At 50.1% G+C, this 16,697-nt stretch overlaps 2 non-coding genes across 2 annotated transcripts; one reads left to right on the top strand and one right to left on the bottom strand.

The window, feature by feature from the left end:
- The first annotated feature begins 11,533 nt into the window (after positions 1 to 11,533).
- Positions 11,534 to 11,605, top strand: TRNAA-CGC (transfer RNA alanine (anticodon CGC)). Its single transcript has one exon. It is a non-coding gene; the product is annotated as a tRNA-Ala (tRNA).
- A 238-nt stretch (positions 11,606 to 11,843) lies between these two features.
- Positions 11,844 to 11,914, bottom strand: TRNAG-GCC (transfer RNA glycine (anticodon GCC)). The gene has a single exon. It is a non-coding gene; the product is annotated as a tRNA-Gly (tRNA).
- Positions 11,915 to 16,697: the final 4,783 nt, after the last annotated feature.

Below are 16,697 nucleotides of genomic sequence, written 5' to 3' on the forward strand. Positions count from 1 at the left end.
ACAGCTGTCCAGGCCCCAGAACGCAGACAGATGTTTATGGCGTTCGAGGTGTCTCGGTTCGGCCGCGTCCTTCGTCCAACAGCAGCGAGATCCGTTTGTCACCTCGCTGCCACGCAGCTCACGGAACAGGAATCGCGACCATTCGTCTTCCTGCGCCGAGCCGTTACGTTTTTCCCAGGATATATTTGATTGATATCCTTGGAGGTGAAAGGCTAAACGGACCATATGGCACGTGTTGCATTCCATATGCTCTCTGCCCATCCGTGCTTAAGCTGCCGTTAGCAACATCTGCCCTCCCCGGCGATCCAGCTGCGCGGCAACCGCTGGCGGAACCGCGCCCCGGTTCAAACCCAGACCCGGTTCCGGGGGCCGCCCAGCGCCGCCGCGCCCCGCACCGCCCCGCACCGCCCCGGGACGCCCTCCCGGCGCTGCCCCTGCGGGCTCCCGCTCCGCCCCGCCGCGCTCCCCGCCGCTACCTGCCTCCGCCGCCGGCGCGGAGCGGAGCGCGCTCCCCGGCGCGGCCGGCAGCTCGGAGCCCGGAGCCGGGGGCCGGGGGCCGCCGCGCCCCCTCGCAGCTGCCGCCGCCGCCAAGCGCGTCAGCGCCCGTCAGCGCGGCGGCCCGTGACGGCAGCGCCGCCGGGAGCGGCCCGGCCCCGCCGGCGGGGGGGCGCTGACGCCGGCGCGGGGGCGGCCCCGGACCCCCCCGCCTCCCCCCGGCGCCGCGGGTCAGCGCTCTGCGCCCGGCCGGGAGGGGGAGGTCGGGGGAGATTTGGGTTGGGGGGGAGGTTTGGGTTCCTTTGGGGGTTTTCGACGCGCGCCCCGACGTTCAGCGGCGGCCGGTTTGTCTCCGTGGCGGCCGTTCTGCCCCGGGAACGCCGCGGCTCTGCCCGCAGCCCGTCCCCCGCCCCGGCACCAACTCACAGTGCGGGATGAAGCAGGTCCGGCCGTGCCCGGGGCCCGGGAGCCGCTCCCCACCGCCCCGAGGGGGGGTGCGTCGCGGTGTGATGTCAGCCGAGCGTCCTCGGGATGGAACGGATTCCAGAAAACCCACTATTTTAAGTGCCTTGTAAAGTTTTCTTACATAAACCACACATCCATGTACTTAAACACACACCCCCACGCGTACATACTATAACGCATACGTAGATGGATTTTTAACTTGGCAGTGTTTTCCTAAAAGGTTTGAAAATGCCAAAAGTAGTAACTACGCTGCAGAGACCGTTATAGCTCCTCATCTGCGACTCGCTTCTGAAGTTCCGTTATCTGACGAGGATACCAGCCAGGCTGGAATAACAGCAAAACAACCTCAAGCTTGTCCCAGGAATGGCATGGGCCCCTCTGCTGGCACTGGGAAGGCACTGGGAAGGCGCTGGGAAGGTGTTGGGAAGATCGGGAAGAAGCAGCAGCCACCAACCACCATCTCATCAGCAAGCCAGGGAAGGGACGGCAGGAGAGCAGAGTTGCACCATTCAGTCTCTTCCAGTCATTCTGCTTCTGGTAGAATATACAAATGCAATTACACTTTTTTCCCCCAGAAGGTATGTGTGCAGGCCATGGAGCTGCACATGGATCCAACGCTCCCAATTTAGCGCCTCGCTGGGGACTGCAGGTACCCACCTGGACAGGAGTTGTTGACCAGCAACGCCCAGACCGTGAACGTGGCCGGGAAGGGCTGGCTCTTTGCAGGGAGCGCTGCCGGACTGCTCCCGAGGGACTGCCTGCAGGAAGAGCAAGCATAAGTTAAAAGCATAAGAACCCCAAGCCCCTATTTTCTCACTGTTTGCTGCCTTGTTTTTTGTTTTCCTTCCAAGGCTGTTGCCAGGAGCTCGTGCTGGTGGATGGAGCAGGAGCAGCAGACATCTGCCTCCAGTTGCCACGGCTGGTTAGCGAGCAAAGCGCTGCCCACCCGAAGGGGACCTTTTCCCTCTGCCCATGTGCAAGTCCTTAGTGGAGAATCCCCTGTTAGCAACACGTGAGGAATCTGGGTGGCGGAGTGTCCCGGAGGCCGACGTCTGGCTACGGTGCTGGTGGAGGTGGCCGGGGCCCACACTAGCCATCACCTGGCTTGTTTGGGAATTGTCTCAGGGACTGGCTCCAGGCTGTTCCACCAGCTCTGGAACCTCCCTAAAAATGTCACTTGAGTGATGTATTTATGTCACTCTAAAATAGCACAGTTATACATTGTTTTCCCCACATTTTGGTAATTAACTGACAAACACGCAGGAATCTGGTTCAATTAACTACTTTCTTTAAGAGAAATTCTGTTTGTTGTTTTAAGTGGAATCCTTTTTCGTTTTGGGGGGACTTTTCTCAACATACCTGAGATCCTTCCCCCTCATACAGTCCTCAGAAATGCATTCCCTGGAAGACACTGCCATATTTGACTGCAGAAAACAAAACTTGAGAGAAGCTGGCAAAAGGGGCAGGATTCCAGCACAGCCCTCTCCGGCAGCCGGCCGAACCGGGAGGTGCTGCTGACCCCATTTCCAGATGGACACCGCCATCGAGGGACCCTTGTGCACCGAGGGGCAGTGGTGAGCTCCAAAAGTGCCTCTGGGTCTGCCCGGGGCCGACACTGCTCAGAGCTGGAGCCAGGAAAGGCATTCGACACACGAAAAGTGTTTTTCCTCCAAGAGGTTTTTAATTACTGGAACCTCATAACAACAGCGTGAGGTTGCTCAGGCCTCAGTATCACCCCCACTCCATCCACGGATGCCAAAACCGCCCGTGCCAGAGGGTGTTTCTCGGGACACCAGGGCATCATTCTCTTCCATCCTGCATCGCAGATGTGAAACACGACGCCGGCGGAATGTCTGCTTTGACCGAGTAGCCACAAGTCTATTTCTGCAAACTTGACGAGGACCAGTTTGCTGCACCTCCCTCAAATGGTTCACTGTGGGATGGACTCGCTGCCCATGGTGTGAAGCATTTGGCCTGGTGAACTCATCGCCGCAGGGGGTGGCCGTGCCCCCTCGCTTGCTGAAAGAGTTGTGGATAAAGACACGCGGGTTTGAAGCGTGGATGTGCGGTCCGCGTTCGCAGGGGAGGCGAGCGGCGGTGCCAGTGGCCTCGTTGGCACTGTCGTGGTGATGATGGCCTCCCTGGCACTGCCACGGTGCCCATGGCCTCCCTGGCACTGCTGCAGTGCCGATGGCCTTGCTGGCATTGCCGCGGTGCCAATGGCCTCCCTGGCATTGCTGTGGTGCCGATGGCCTCTCGGGCACTGCCGCGGTGCTGATGGCCTCCTTGGCACTGCCGTGGCATGTGTGGCCTCACTCGTGCTGCTGCAGTGCTTGAGGACTGCCATGTGCTGTCCTGGGGCCCGATCCTTCCCCTTCACTCAAGTCTTAAGAAAATAATTTTCCATTGAGTCTTTAAGCCTCCCGAAACTGAGATATTTGAGTGTTTTACACAATATCTTTGAAGACGGTTGTGCTCATGACTAGTGGGTGGGCGAGTCGTGCGTGCGGCTCTCGCAGAGCTGCGACAGGGTATGCCAGCCCCACTGGCTGCCAGCCGCCTCCCCCGGCCCCACGCAGCTGGGGCTGGAATTGTGGCACAGGCAGCACCCCCCGGGCACGGGCCGTCCGGGGCTGCCACGCTGGTGAGGGGCTCTGCCTGAGGCACCCTGAGCCGGGTCCCCCTCCGCCAAGGGTGTGCCCAGGAGAGGGGCTTTCCTCTGGGATGCCCAGTTTTCATCTCCCTGGTTCCTCAGACAGCCCGGGTGAAGTCCTGGTTTGCAAAACACACATTTAATTTCTAGAGGTGACCAAGTTGCATTTTGCAAACCTTGCTCCGAGCTAACTCCGAGTTACAAAACACAGTCCCTTTTTGGCAACAGGGCTACCCGAGCTTTTTTCACTGCCGAAGGTGCTGATGACAACAGACGGTGTGTGATGGCCGCTGAGGTGGGGCCCGGGTGGGCTGCAGGTCAGAACGGAGCTGCCAGGTCGTGTGTTGGTCCAGCCACTCCTGTGACGATGACCTTCCTCTATAACTGGCTCCACAAATGCCAGCATACCAGTTCAGAGAGAAAATCTCATGAGAATTCTGGTAATCTCCTGGGTAAAAGGCTCAGACTGTACTGCAGGTGTCAGAAAATAGTGGGAAAATTAAGAAAAAACAACTCATGATACTTAGGAATTTGCAAAACTCCTTATTTGTGCGATGGTTGCTGTCATTAGAGGTACATAGTAGGGAGAATAAACCCATTAATGCAGGGTGTTAATTGAAAACAGGACTTGTGTAGAGAATGCAGTTTGTAATTATGAGAATAGTTGTTAAAATATCATTTTGCTTCTTAAAATGCCTGATTTTAATACAGAGTATGAAGGAGTTATGTTTAAAGAAGTTAATTATTTCCAATGCTTCAAAAAGGGAAGTCTAAGCTGAAAAGGATTTACCAAAATTGTTAAGACAGCTTTTTAATTATGAGTTTTGAAACGCCATCGTAGAGTATCAGCTGAACCTTATTTTTACCATCACTAAGAAACGTGCTTTACTCCTGTACAGATTCTTCCTCGTCAGGGCGTTCTCTGGGGTTGTGCTCTGGATATGTCTGTGGTGGCGGGTTACAGGAGCTCTCAGATAACATTTTTGAAGTGCCACCTTGGCCTTTCGGGGGTTCTGGCCATCCTACCCATGGCAGCACCGATGCTGATGCCTTTCTTTGTGGTTTCCCAGTCGTGGGGCGTGATGCTGCGCTCCCTTGGCTGCCTCCCCTCCCGCTGGGCTCTGCCCAGGGCCCGAGGTGCAGGTGCAGCTCTGTGCCCAGGGCTTCTTTCTTCACCACGTTTTGGAGCCCCATGTTGATGGGGAGCAGCGCTGGGTCAGGCTGGCCGGGAAGGGGGCACCCTCCTGCTCCTCTGCAGCCTCCGGCCGCCTTCGGAAGCGTGCTCCGGGGGAGGACCCAGCACGGCAGCCACTCGCTGCTCCCAAAGCCGCTGCAGGCATCTTGCAAGAATCGGGAGAAAACAGAGGAGCATTTTTGTGGGGAGTAAATAGCGGCTAGAGCTGGGCACGTGTTGCGCAGTAAACAGCTCCTTTGGCAAAGCGAGACGCACGGCAGCGTCTGTGGTGCCAGCGTCTGCAGCGCGGGCATGTGGGCTCCAGTTTGTTAATGTAAGCATTCCGTATGGCTCATGTGCACGGAGATGAACGTATCATCTGTGCCCTGTGCCTGCCATGCAGTCCCCCCACTACAGGCAGGTGCTGGAGCATGTCCAGAGGACAACGAAGCCGGTTAAGGGTCTGGAGCACAAGTCTTACGAGGAGCGGCTGAGGGAGCTGGAGGTGTCCAGCCCGGAGAAAAGGAGGCTCAGGGGAGACCTTATTACACTCTACAACTACCTGCAAGGAGGTTGTAGCGAGCTGGGAGTCAGTCTCTTCTCCCAAGTAACAAGCGATAGGACAAGAGGAAATGGCTTCAAGTTGCACCAAGGGAGTTTTAGATTGGATATTAGGAAAAATTTCTTCACTGAAAGGGTTGTCAGGCATTGGAACAGGCTGCCCAGGGAAGTGGTGGAGTCACCATCCCTGGAGGTACCGAAAAGACGTGTAGATGTGGTGCTGAGGGACAGGGTTCAGCAGTGTTAGGTTAACACTGCTGGACTTGATGATTCTAAAGGTCTTTTCCAACCTAACCAATTCCATGATTCTATGGCTGTGCCTGGAGGCGTTCCCAGCCCTAACTGCTGCGAGAGCCCAGGGATGGATCTGCCCACACGTGCCTGCCCTCCGCCGGCGCAGAGCTGCCGGGTGCCTGCCCGCACAGCCCGGCGAGGCAGGCGGCCGCCGTGCCACCTCTCCCGGCCTCCAGGCATCGCAACAAAAAGCGAAATCCAAGAATCGCGTTGGGAGGACCCGTGTTTTCCAACTCTCAATGACTTATCGTGGACAGCATCAGAGCTTCAGCCCCTCTCGCCCTCCCTGCAGCGCTCCTTCTCTTTCGGCAAGGCTCTGCTGGAATTCAGTGCAAACAGAGCACTGCCGTGCACCCGACGGTAGGCGAAGCGTACGCTCACCATATCCAGTCAATGAAATAATGACAGAGAAACAGGCAAGTAATCATGCACAATAAATAATGTAGTCATCTTTGCGGCATTTGAAACACAGTAAGTCATAAACACTCATTGGAAAAAGAGTAGGATTAAATAAAAATACCCAAACTGTAGTTCAACCTGCACACAGAGTGGAGGAAAAACTTTTTTTTCTTTTCCAGTTTTAACTAAATGGTTCTTCAATATGGAAAGACTAGATTAAAACTGAGGTAAAAATTGAATCCCGTTAATATTACTAGTAAATAAAAACATATTGTTTTTTGGATGAGAAAGCTTTAATAATAAGAGGTATCATAAAGAGAGAATTCAAAACTGGATTGCATATTCTGCAAATTGTTCAATACAAAAGCCAACAAAATTAGGCCATATTGATGTGATAAGCAAGAAGAAATACATTAGTTTCCAGATCACAACATTCCAGTACAAGATATCATTGGAAAACCAAGTCAATTTTTATATCAGTCAAATTCCTATTAAATTATCCCATACTTTGCAGCAAGCAAACCTACGGAACTGGCCCCTATTGACATACTGGTAATGAGCTGTAAACATAGTGCCTCCTGGTTCCCAGCGAACCAGCAGCCCACCAGTGCTCTCTAGGAGCCATCTCGCCCAAACTCTGCCACAGTCAGGCCGGGTGGGCAAGTGTTGCCAGGCTCTCGGTAGCCACCGCAGCTGGTGCCAGGTCTAGGAGCAGGGACGCTGAGCAGAAGCAGCAGCTTAAAGGGCCACACACCTCATCCTATAATATCTCAAAATTATTTATTTCCAAAAGATGTACATTTTCCTTTTGTCTGAAAAAGCATCTCTGTTTTGGAGTCCAGGTGTAACCTGAAGAACATGAAGAACGGAGGAGCAAGAGGTTCCCTTGAGAAAATGGAGCACTGGAAGCTGAGATGCTCTGTAGTAATCTGACGTAAGAGTTACGCTTGAGTTAAGATGATGAGTATGAGCCTTGCCTTCTTGCTGTGTAATTTCACGCGATCAGAAAAGATCTTACTTAGTGTTTGTAATGGTATCGTGGTTCAGACTGGGCTAATGAGCATGTCGTGTGATACTTATCCCCAGAAGGTGATATGTTTCAATTGGGATATACATGCTTCCAAAACTTTTCCAGGAATGAAAAAGAACATTTGTTCCAAGAGCTCATAATACCTCTTCCTTAAAAATATGACACCGAGCAAGCAAACTGGCAGAAAAATAATAATTCTTATGTATCATCTTTCTGCATGCTGGGGACAGAGTGAGAACTGGAATTTGTGGAATTTATTCCACAAATGTGGAATAAAATTGAGAGAGTAAGTCAATGCTTTAAGAAATAATAACAGTAGTGTATTTTTGCAGGGTTGGGGTAAAATATTTCACAGAGTATTTTAATCAGGTGTTCTCTGAACAAATTTAAAGTGTCCTGTTGAATGATCTGTCCTAATGCGACTGCTGTGTTGGTTTCCAGACCAGCTCCCGCCTTGGCTTCGTGAATTCCAGGTCTGTAGGGAAAGCAGGAGCATTTCACTGTCGGGACGGTTTGGCTTTCCCATCTGTGTAAACCTGTATAATTGTGTTACTCTGTCTGTCCGAGCTTTCCAACAAAACTCCTATTTGCCCAAATCCCAAAATGTTAATTTTCATCTCTGATTGAGCTGAAGACCAGTCGAGGCTTCTTTTATTAAGTCGTGCAGACTCGTACTTGCTTCCTGAGGGCTGAACTGGGCAGACAAAACCATTGTAATACTGTGTAATTAATTTGCCAGCCAAATAATTTCTGCAGGGCTATAATATACTTATCTGTCTGCAGCCCTAATGAATCTCCCAGTTCAGCACTTTAATCCTGTTTTGTGCCTTTTTATCTCCTTCTTTAACTGAAACTTTCATAATTCTTTACTATGGACTGCTTTGTGACCTGTATTTTTGGGATGTTCTGGTGACGTTCTCACCAAGAACAACAAAAATCAGCTAAACACTTTGAGTTTGCAGTATGCCTTGCACGACCGGGAGCTAATGGCAGACTGCCTTGCTTTATTCCTCCGTTTCACCACAACAAACAAGGGAGTTAATTCAATAAAGATCAAAGATGTAAAAATACAGCAGAAAAAACGAGTTGTATTTTGGAGGACGTAAGATTATCTCTTCATTCGGACTCAGTCTAACACACGTGCAGAACTTCCCAGTGGTTATTCCGAGCAATATATTCCCTGAGTAGTGGCAGTATGTAAAAATGATTTGGTAAATGTAACATTGGCAACTTTTTTAGTTGTTCAACTTCACAAATAATGACTCTGTCTTTTTTTTTTTTTTTTTTTCTAATACATTTATTATTTCAAATGGTTTGGTAAGTGGCATAGGTAAGTAGTGTGTCATTCATAATCTCTGAAATTTGTCACTTTACAGTTTTCCTGATCTCCGGCAGGAATGTTTCTTGAAGGAGGACCGGAACACCAAATAAAGCATAAATAATATAAGAGATTCGTGAATATTCTGCACTGACTCACTTGGATACTTCAAACAAATGGACGATAATGACCATTTGATAGAAGAAAAATAACTTCAGCTATTTCCGAGTGGCTGACACCGTTGCCGCAGGCTCCAGCACTTGGTCGAGACTTGTAGCAGGCACTACACCGAGGGCTGCCGTGCCCAAAGCAGAGGGAAGGTGGCAGGGAGGAAGGAAGAAGGCCAGGCGGGTTTGGGATTGCACAAGGCAATGAACGTGGACGGCTGAGCTGGAGCCATGCGATGAACGCTCTTCCTATGCTTGTTTTATACCGCTGCGCTTCGCCTCTGTATTTTATTGCAGGAGAGTTTATTTTAAGAAGGAATTTTGCATGTGAACTTTTACTCCTGGGAAGAAGTGCAGTGATAGGAAAGTGTATCAGAAAGAAACGCAGAAAAGCCTGTCTGTCTCTTCAGAATTTCCCTGTGGTCATTTTTACGCAGGCTGTGCATTGGGTAGCTGTGAAACTGAACTCTTTTGGGGCTGGACTACAGAAATCCATCCTCTTGGAGAAAAATCACTGCGGAAAATACAGAGTGAATTTAAGCATGTATCTCACAAGAATCGATGGAAAACGGAAAAACAACGAAAACCCCGTCCCCAGGGACAAGGAAGGGCTTCCCAAAATGCGTGAGGTTTGCGAGGGACCAGGAACGAGTTAATCTCACCCAGGAATGCGGAGGAGCTGCCAGATAACAGAGTGACATTGTTTTTCCCTGATGTCAGCACTGAAACCCAAACACAAAGAGGTGAATGTAGTCCACTGAGAGAGCTGTTGAGAAAGCTGAATGTCCAGCTTGTGCCCTGGCATCCAGCAGCATTAAAAACTGCTCAGCACAAGATGACAAAGTGTTTCCTGGAACCAGGGGCTGGCTCCAGACATCTGGGCAGGACTGGCCTGGCCCGTGGCTGACAGTCGGAAGGATCCCGAGATCCTGCAGCTGGGAGCTGTGTCACTGCTACAGCTGCAGCTGAGTTCCATTTCTGCCTCCTGAAGTTTTAAGAACATGCGGCTCTGGTAGGCTCAGGCTTACCACCGAGCAGATTTATACCCATCTGTGGGTCGGTTTGTTTTACTTTACAGCTCAGTGTAAGGCGTAGCATCCACATGCTGAGTCTCGCCTGAATAATTCAATTTATTCTGCATTTGGTAGGTGGTGGTCTAGAGGATATTTAGATCTTGCCACAATAGAAGCGTTGTTTCACTTCAATATAGGCAGCCTGTAAGCTCTTGTATTGGTTCCACAGAGACAGTAATTAAATACTTGCTGATATGCTTTGGATCTGTAGCTGCTCTTCTCAGCAGCTTCCATGTGCTCTGCCTTGATCCACCTCCCGAACGGGAAGTTTCACAATTGGACTGACTGTCCATCAAGGCTGAGAAATCCATAAAGGCATAGTAATATCTGTATTATTCATTTTCTGCTATTCTGAAGCCTGCGGAAAGGTAAACAAAAGGAGAAAAACCTGAAGAGAAGGTTTTTGATTGCTTTGTGTTTTTATTGCAGCGGTTGGTATTAACCTGCTCTGCACCCTTGGCTCGGCCGTGTTAGGAGCCATGGCTATTCCGTGTGTCGTGTTAACAGACACATCAAACAGTCTGTGCGTTGTGTTAATTACGAAAATCAAACTCAGTAACTCCTAGAAGGCTGCTTCTTAAAGCCTGTTTTCACGAAAGTCAAGCTGTTAAAAGCTGGTTTCTGACAGGACAGAAAAACGTGAGTCACTGAGGTTACAAATGTCAAAACGGGGGCACGGGAGGAGCTGTGCGTGGTGGGGAAGGGTCCTCCTTGTCTCAGGCTCTGTGGAGCGGGTTTGGCTGCTTTTGGCGGCTTCCTATGACAGTATGAATTAAACACACTGTAGTATTGTGTGCTGTAGTGTGGATGCATATTGAGGGGAGAATACTACATGTCATGGAGATGGGAGAAGGCTCCAGGGAGACCTTCTAGCAGCCTTCCAGTACGTAAAGGGACCTACAGGAAAGATGGAGAGGGACTTTTTACAAGGGCGTGTAGTGACAGGACAAGGAGCAATAGCTTTAAACTGAAAGAGGGCAGATTTAAATTAGAGAGAAGGAAAAAATTCTTCCCTCTGAGGGTGGTCAGGCACTGGAGCAGGTTGCCCAGAGAAGTTGTGGATGCCCCATCCCTGGAAGTGTTCAAGGCCAGGTTGGATGGGGCTTTGTGCAACCTGGTGTAGTGGAGGGTGTCCCTGCCCATGGCAGGGGGATTGGAACTGGATGGTCTTTGAGGTCCCTTCCAACCCAAACCATCCTATGATTCCATGGTGCTTATGTTCTAAAAATAAACTTGAATGGAAAGTGGGACCAGGTAGTTCCCACTAAAGCTAATGGCAGTTGGTGTTTTTGCTGTGAACGTGCTACCAAAAGAAGCCAGTTGGGTTCTTTTTCTTTGAGAATTGGGGCTCTAAACCTGTCAAGCGCATATTTCGATAGGGGAAATATCCTAGAGGAGGTGAGTTTGTGTCACGGTAGGTAACCTCTCGCTTGGCAGTTTAGCAGCTTAGAAGTGTCAGGAAAATCCGGGATGAAGGATGCACTGAAGAAGCCGCCGTTTCAGGCAGGTCCTCAGCAGGCTCTTCCCTCCCCGCTGCGGGTGCGCTCCGGGCTCCGGCGGAACCGGCGCGGCATTCCCAGCGGGGTTTGGGGTTCCGCGGAGCTCGGAACCGAGATGCCGCGGGGAGGGGATGGGCCTTGTCCTGTTCGCGCTCCCCCCTGCCCCGGAGACGGGGCTTGCGCCGCTGCCGGGCCGGCTCCGCTCGGGGGGAGCGCGGCTCGTTACTCCGCGATCGCGGGCCGAAGGCGGGGCCGGCAGCGCGCCGGGTGGGCGCTCGGTGCGGCGGGAGCCCCGGGGCCGCGCCGGAGGCGCCGGCGGAAGTTCGGTGGGGAGAACGGCGGGCGGCGGTGGCACTGCCCGCCCACCCGCCCTCTGATAGCGTCCGGACAGCCCTCCCGACAGCCGGGGATGTAGCTCAGTGGTAGAGCGCGCGCTTCGCATGTGTGAGGTCCCGGGTTCAATCCCCGGCATCTCCAGGGGCTGAATTTTTTTAGGTTGAATTTTTTTTTTTTTTTTTTTCCTCTACCGTTCAGCGCGGAGACCGGCCGCAGCCCGCAGGGTGCCGGACCGCCGGCACGACGTGTCTTCGCCCCCACGGCACCGCTTCTTCCCGCTCGGGAACCCCGCGGGGAAGAGAAACGGGCGCTATAAATCTGCCCTGAAAACGCGACGGGTTTTATGCCAAAAAAAAAAAAAAAAAAAAAAAAAGGCAACTGCATTGGCCGGGAATCGAACCCGGGCCTCCCGCGTGGCAGGCGAGAATTCTACCACTGAACCACCAATGCTCGCTCGGGAAGTTTTTCTGCCGGCTGCTCCTCGAATAGCTCAATGCATACATCTTATTTTCATCTTATTTTTGCCCTTTTTTCAATTCTGTGCTCACGGTCAGTATTTTTGAGCCGTTATTTCCAGGGAAAAAAAAAGGTTTTTAGAAAGTCAGCAATGCCTGCGTACATCTTTCCTCTCAAGGATAAAAAAACCCTAGAAAATAGTGTAATCTACCCATTTTGCATTTAAAAGCTTCCAGACCAAGTCACAAAAGCTGTGGTTTTGTTACTCTTCCTTACGGGGAGGACTTTGCCAGAGGAGGCCACCAATTAAGGGTTTAGAGGCTCACAGGATGTACTAATATAGGAATCATCACTGTACAATGTCCAAACTTCCATCTCTCCGTTTTGTCAATGGATGCAGCACTACGGACCCTGGCATTTCAGTACAATGTAACGCCGTGTAGTGATGAGGTATCAACAGAATGCCATTGCTTGTGATGTAATGATGCCATGTTTTAATATAAATTATGTGCAGTCTCGACATTTAGTTTGTCTGGGACACGCTCCCAAGAACGGACACGTGTGAGCCAGAGTTCAAGGAAAAGCAGCATCAAGGGTTTTGCATCAAGAGAACATTCAGATGTGTGATGGGAGAGGAACAGCCGTGCTTAAGAACACACTCCAGACAGGATGAACACCTACGACCAACCATCTCATGAAAGGCAGTAAGCAGGTGTTTTCTTCTCCAACCAACAGTAATTTGACACTACGGAAAATGTTCCCATTTCCTGTGTAAACATGTATTAACATCAAAATGTAAACTCCCCTACAGAGAGTCCTCTGCTTTACTGGTCCTGCAGCTATTACCTAACTGTTCCCAACTGCACATTCCGCTCATCAAGAGGGTGAATTTTTTCTGCACACATAAAGCAGAAGCTGAGCAAAACTTGCGTTCTCAGTGAATCTGAAAAGAAAGTCAATACCACAATTGCGGGCTAGTTGGATAACAGGTGACAGTATTTCCCAGTCATCCCAGCCCAGAGGAACATTGCAGGCCAGTAATAATGCCATCACTGTTCCCTTTCCCCTAAGCTTAATTGCAATATCTTCATTTCCATCAGCAGAAAATAACATGTTAAATGCTTCAAATAATAATTATTATTGAACCTACTGCTTACAATGGCATTAGTCAGCCTTGAAAAACTGTTTTCCCAGACAAGTATAGGACCAGAAATCCCAATATACATATTGAGAGGACTCTAATTCACTATTTTAATATATATGAAAGTTAGCCATGCTGAGGTAAATAGCAACAGTTGACCAACTAATTTATCCCCCTACTTCCATTCTCTCACCTTTCATTTATAGAATCACAGAATGGTTTGGGTTGGAAGGGACCTCAAAGACTATCTAGTTCCAACCCCCCTGCCATGGGCAGGGACACCCTCCACTACACCAGGTTGCCCAAAGCCTCATCCAACCTGGCCTTGAACACTGCCAGGGATGGGGCAGCCACAGCTTCTGTGGGCAACTTGTGCCAATGCCTCACCACCCTCAGAGTGAAAAATTCCTTCCTTATATCTAATCTAAATCTCTCCTCTCTCAGTTTAAAGCCATTTCCCCTTGTCCTGTCACTACATGCCCTTGTAAAAAGTCCCTCTCCCCCCAAAAAAAAATCCACATCTGCCCCAAAGATGCAGCAGCAGAAAGTACCTTCCATCCAATTTAACCCGAATCAGCTTAGCTGCAACAAATCCCATTTTTCTTGTTCTACCTGTTGCCAACCTGGGCAAGAGGTTACTCCTTTGTGGTAAGCTGAGACACTGCAGGGCAGGGGATTACAGACGGCGATCTACAGAAGATGCTTCTGCGGAACTGCCACTCGTTAGAGGACGGCCGCAGTAACAAACTCTGCACTACTAGCAGGCCCGTCTCGTTCTCAGAGTAGGAACAAAACCCGTTCTTGCACTCACAGTTAATAGTTCAGAGAACGGTTTCCCATGTCCATTAGATCACGTTTTGCATCTGCTCAGAACATCTGTGGGTGTTGGATGACGTACTACGGAGAACTCTGTAATCAGGAGGAGTTTGGCAACTCGCTGGAGCTCAAATGTTGCTCTAGAACACGCTCTGGAAACTCTCCTTCAAGCTGCATGACACAGGCTCATACTTGGCTTGCCTTCAAAAATGACTGGATGTAGGAGAATGCTGAATGAAGGAGGGAATCAAGACTAATATTAGCCATTGGTGGTCCAGAGTCGCAGAACTGGCGAAAATTTCATAGGATTGGTTCAGCTGATTAAGAATCTGCATCCTACTCCAGGGAGACAAGGAGTCTTTAGGAATTCATTGCCTTAATCACCACAACAGTTGGGAGGACACTCCCTGCCAAACCTCAGTGCAGAAGGATATGTTCTGGGTAAGGCTAGCAGAACGGTACAGCAACATTCAGTGAAATTACTGTCCTAAACAAAATTTCCGTGCAAGTCCTTCATAAAACTAAATGTGTCTCTAGCTGTCATCTGCAAAAACATACAGAATTTTGTAAGTTCAGTAGGTGGCTTGAATGGCATCAAGAATCCAACTTCATATAACAAGGATATTATAGCATCTGGGGAATTACTTCTAGTGAGATTGCTTAAAATGTACTTTCGTATGCTTCTATTTAATATCTGATGAATGGGTGAGAAGGATTGTCTTGTCAGAGGGCTCAGGACATCATCCCCTTTGTCTCAGTTAAAAAATCTTTCTGGCAGCTAAGGAGATGCCACAGACCTTCACCAGAAACAAGGAAGGCAAAACTTGTTACAGGAAGAAGGGAAAGGATTTTCTTAGGCCTTTTTATCCCTCAGAAGAGGACAAATAATTTTTTTTCCATTCCGGGTCACTTTTAAAGGGACTCTGATCTTGATGCTTCTGGCCAAGGCTCAACACAGTGTCTTCCCAAGGGGTTCTGCTGCTGCAGGGCAGAACCAAGGAGCTCCAGGTGCTGCTGCCAACCCCGTCCCGCACCTCTGAGGACGATGCCGCAGCTCAGGGGGGCACTTTTGTAGCCTCAAACATCCCGAGTTCAGCTGGTGCAGCTGCAATAGGAACAAGGTAGGGATTGATAGATAGGCAGCAGTAAACGAGCTCAAATCAAGCTTAAAACCGCAGGTGTGGATTACCTGGGGTGGCATACATGGATGTAATTCCTTCCCTCCTCCCTAGCTGGTACAGACACGTGTTCCCGTGTCACGCAAAACGATGCCCGCTTTAAAACTGGTGTTCATAGATTCATAGATTTCTAGGTTGGAAAAGACCTTAGAGATCATCGAGTCCAACCATCCTTAATCCCCATTAAACCATATCCTCAAGTAGCTCATCCACCCTATTCTTAAACACATCCAGGGATGGGGACTCAACCACTTCCCTGGGCAGCTTATTCCAGTGGCTGACAACCCTTTCAGAGAAGAAATACTTCCTAACATCCAACCTGAATCTCCCCTGACTAAGCTTATGCCCATTTCCTCTTGTTCTATCTCCCATCACTAATGTAAAGAGCCCTTCCCCTACCTCTCCACCATCTTTTCTCAAGTATTTATAGGCCGTAATCAGGTCTCCCCTCAGCCTCCTCTTCTCCAGGCTAAACAGCCCCAACTCCCTCAGCCGCTCCTCATAAGTTTTATTTTCCAGCCCCTTGACCAGTTTAGTTGCCCTTCTTTGGACTCGCTCCAGGAGCTCAATATCTCTCTTAAAGCGAGGGGCCCAAAACTGGACACAATATTCCAGGTGCGGCCTCACCAGTGCCGAGTACAGGGGCAGGATCACTTCCCTGCTCCTGCTGGTCACACTATTCTTGATACATGCCAGTATCCCATTGGCCTTTTTGGCCACCTGGGCACACTGCTGGCTCATATCAAGCCGGTAGTCAACCAACACCCCCAGGTCCTTTTCCGCCAGGCAGCTCTCCAGCCACTCCTCCCCGAGCCTATAGCGATGCTTGGGGTTTTTATACCCCAAGTGAAGGACTCTGCACTTGGCCTTATTAAAGCTCATGCCATTGGCCTCAGCCCAACGATCCAGTCTGTTCAAATCCCTCTGAAGGGCCTCCCTACCCTCGAGCAGATCGACACAGCCTCCCAGCTTGGTGTCGTCCGCAAATTTACTGAGGGTACATTCAATCCCCTCATCCAGGTAATCAGTCCATCTGTTGGTGTATCAAAAAGAAAGTGTGATGCTACAGTTGTACCTGTATCATTCACTCCAATTCACTTCTTCACGTGGAGCTGTATTAAACGGAGACCTTGTTAGAAACAATGCCTAAGGAGTGATTCAGAGCGACCCGAAATGCACCGAACCTCTTTGTAAGAACCACCTGCCCGGTCATTGGTTCCTCATGCTTAACTAACACACACCTAATACTTCATATTACCAGGAGAGTCTAGTCAAGACTTCCTGCTGCCCTCCAAAACAGTGAAGGATAACTGCAGGCCGTTCAAAATGGCTTCTAAAAGCCTCTGCAGCAAGGGCTTCCAAAGCATGCTCTTGTCTCCGTTTCCAGAGTGCAGAAAATTTGTACCATCCCTGGCAAGTCCTCTGCTGAGTGGAGCACATGCACATCAACTTGATTTTAACAGGTCACGGAATAAACCGGGCATTTAAAAATATCCACCTACCCAAAAGGACAAATGAATACGTATTGTGGAGCCTTCAGCAAAGACTGTTGAAACAAAACAAACAAAACGATCGTGGTAATCTTTTAGGTAGGACTTATAATGTAGAACAACTTGTCAGTGCAGGTTAAAGTTTTAAGGCC

This window comes from Tauraco erythrolophus, chromosome 8, assembly GCF_009769465.1.
Source record: "Tauraco erythrolophus isolate bTauEry1 chromosome 8, bTauEry1.pri, whole genome shotgun sequence".
Taxonomy (NCBI): Eukaryota; Metazoa; Chordata; class Aves; order Musophagiformes; family Musophagidae; genus Tauraco; species Tauraco erythrolophus.